Source organism: Cupressus sempervirens, chromosome 5 (genome assembly GCF_028749045.1).
Source record: "Cupressus sempervirens isolate cs-2001-9-10 chromosome 5, ASM2874904v1, whole genome shotgun sequence".
In the NCBI taxonomy this organism is placed as follows: Eukaryota; Viridiplantae; Streptophyta; class Pinopsida; order Cupressales; family Cupressaceae; genus Cupressus; species Cupressus sempervirens.
The window spans coordinates 385,443,068-385,446,560 of NC_143122.1; the positions used below are offsets into that span (position 1 = coordinate 385,443,068).

A 3,493-nucleotide genomic window follows, 5' to 3' on the forward strand; every position below is an offset into this window, starting at 1 on the left:
AGTAAAATAACCAAAGATTGATATAATTTTAAATCAAGAAAACACCAAAAATGCTAGTGTAAGTTAACCCCCTCTAATTAACCATCTTCATAGTTAACTCCGGTATTTGACTGTCTAACAAATCGATACTATCAATATATGTTTGATTAAGGTAACTTTCTGATAATGTCACCCTGATGCACAAATAACAAGGTGACATCACAGACAGTTACCTGAATCAAAAATATATACCCTTGCCGAACACACATAAGCTCACAAGAATATTCCCCTGCCGAACATCTGCTAACAAACAAGTAATTCTCCGAAATAATCTTGCCCATTTGTTCATGAAGGCATGATCCACTGGAATTAATAAAAGCTTTCATGACCCCCTGCATATCAAATCCATTAACCCTACTAATGGAGTTTGCCAAGGAAGCTTTCATGACTAAAGCTCTAATGGCTTCTCAGCATTTTACCAGTGATCAGATTCCCCTGCTATGGACCATCTCAATTGCTTCAATTCTATTTCTCATGGCAGTCAAGATGCTAACCAGGGGAAGAGGCAAAAACCTTCCTCCTGGAAATCTAGGGCTTCCACTGATAGGAGAAACCCTGCAATTCATGAAAGCATACAAGGCTAACAAAGCCAACGAGTGGGTTCATCAGAAGCTCTCAAAATATGGCCATGTCTTCAAAACCTCATTAATGGGGCGCCCCACAATTGTTATCACAGGGCAACCAGGCAACCGCTTCGTCTTTCAACATGATTACACCATGATCAGCAACAAGCAGACTTCTACCATGACCAGGCTTCTTGGGCCCAAGAACTTGTTTGATCTTCCCGTAGATGATCACAAGAGAATCAGAGGAGCCATCATGACATTCATGAAGCCTGAAGCCCTGCAGAAATTCGTGAGTAGAATGGAATCAGGTATATTGCAACATTTTGCTGAGAATTGGGAAGGAAAAGAGAGTGTTACAGTTGCCCCCTTGATGTATTCGCTTACATTTCGTGTTGCATGTGATCTTCTGTTTGGTCTTGAGGATGAAGATGAGAGAAAGGCTCTAGCCAGTGATATCACTCCACTTTTAAAGGGTGGCTGGGCTCTTCCCCTGAATTTGCCTGGAACAACTTTTAATGGAAGCTTGAAGGCACGAGAGAGATTATATAGGCGTTTATCAGTCTTCGTGGAGAGCAGGAGGAAAGAGCTGCAAGAAGGAAAAGCCTCTCCCTCACAAGACTTGATGTCATGCTTGTTGAGTATAAAGGATGAGAATGATACACCCCTGGCTGATGATGAGATCATAGATAACACGCTCGTGGTCATGCTGGCAGGCCATGATAATACTACTGTTCTTTTCACCCAGCTTGTCAGATTCTTGGCTTTGAATCCCACAGTCTACCATAATATTCTTCAAGGTTGGTTAGTTTTCTTCTTTTGCTTGATCTAAATTCAGTGGTTCAATCTGTATTTCATTTTATCTCAGCTTCTATTAGGAAAACTACTAAATGGGTTTCTTAGAGAGTTCATAAGGATCAATAGTTTTTACTTTAGATCACACTAAATGATCTATCATTAGATAGATAGCTAGATGATTATAAAGTAGTGTTATTTCATTGTGATGCGAAGCACGTTAAGCTTCTATTAGGAAAATTATTAATGAGTTTCATAATGATTATAATCTATGTTTTGCATCGTGTCGTAGAGCAAAAAGAGGTTCTATCAGGGAAAGAACCAAATGGACCTCTTCAATGGGAAGATATCCAGAAAATGAAGTATACATGGAAGGTAGCTCAAGAAACATTGCGGTTTACCCCTCCTCTATTTGGTGGATTCAAGACAGCTCTTCAAGATGTAGAATATGGAGGCTATACAATTCCTAAAGGATGGCAGGTTTGTTTCTAAAAGAAGTAAAACTAATAGAAAGTGTTTAAATATAGTATAATTCCATTAAATTGGGTAGGAAAAAATTCTATATCATTAAAGCCAGATTAGAACATCGTTGATCATAAGATGCTTCCCCCTGACTTATGTCATACGCTGGCTCAACTTGTTGACTAGGATAAAGCTCTTTAGTGCTCTTTGTTTCCTTTGTTGTCATGTTCTCTTTGGTATTCAATAAAAAATTTACCCCTCTTTTAGTTAAAAAACTATTTTGAATATAAATATCAATAGCATAATATTTATTGTAGATTCTATAATTCATTAAATTCAATAGAGAAAACCTATAAAATTTAGGTAACAATGATAAATTTTGAATCATAGTTTAAGATATCATAAATATAAAATGATTAATCATTGATCACAAGCATAGATATTAACTAAGTTTATATTCTCTTATTTGTTTAAAAACTTCTTACTCTACAAAAGAATAATCAATTTGCATGTATAGAAAATTAATTTATACTTAAATTTAAAGAGGAAACAAAAATGATCATAATGTAGTTTTTTATTGATTTATGGAAGCATGAATTGAAGTATTTAGACAAGGTATACCTTTTACAGAAATAATTAACTATTTGAAGTGGAAAGTTGCAATTTTTGGTTAGTTTGTACATTCAATTTAATAGGTTTATATTTATCATATCTTTGACTTTAAAGTATAATTTCTCTGTGTCAAAATTGGATAGATATTTTGGACAACTACCACACATTGGGATGAAGAAGTTTTCAAGGAGCCACAAAACTTTGATCCTACTCATTTTGGCAAGCAACCACCACCTTATACATATCTACCATTTGCTGCAGGTCCTAGAATTTGCCCAGGTTATGATTTTGCAAAGATAGAAACAATTATATTTTTACATCACTTAGTGTCTAAATATAAATGGTCTATCATGTTTCTTGATGAAAAAATAATTTGTGATCCCCTGCCAAAGCCTACAAAGAATTTAGCAATTAAGCTTCATTCTAAAGATGTTTGATTGTATTGAAGTTATAACACTTATGAAGTATGTATATTCCCATCAAGAAATGATCAAGAGATAATGGGCAAGCATTTTATATAGCCCTCAAAACGTATGTCTATATTGTTTTCAAGGGATGGCCTAGGATTTTTAGTTGTTTTTATGTAACGAGTTGTAACTGAACCCCTTTTCTATTATTGAAAATATTTCATTGCTATTACAAACCATTAGCATTGATATTTTCTTTACCTCTTGATTGTCTACATATTAATTGTCCAAGTGAACCCGAGATAGAAAAAAGTTAATAATAATTAATTATGTTATGTTTTTAGCAATGAAATGGAAAACTTACCTTTTATTCAAGATTATAGTATATTATTAATATTGATGTGTAGGATTTATCAAATGAGAATTATTTGTAACAAATTATTGATGGTAAATTCAAAAAGTGTATTTAGTTATTATTACTTATTATTTTGAGTATTATTTGTTCTATTAAATTTTCAAAAGAAAATATTGTAACCTAAAAATATAACTAACTTTCATAAACTTTTGTTACCTTAACAACTAAATAAAATGAATATTACAAAAGAAAAAAAAAAT

At 33.4% G+C, this 3,493-nt stretch overlaps 1 pseudogene across 1 annotated transcript; it reads left to right on the forward strand.

Moving 5' to 3' along the window:
* The first annotated feature begins 435 nt into the window (after nt 1-435).
* On the forward strand, nt 436-2,908 carry LOC149556389 (cytochrome P450 716B2 pseudogene; annotated as a pseudogene). Its single transcript, XR_016364546.1, has 3 exons — nt 436-1,402; nt 1,690-1,877; nt 2,615-2,908. The product of XR_016364546.1 is annotated as a cytochrome P450 716B2 pseudogene (transcript).
* Nucleotides 2,909-3,493: the final 585 nt, after the last annotated feature.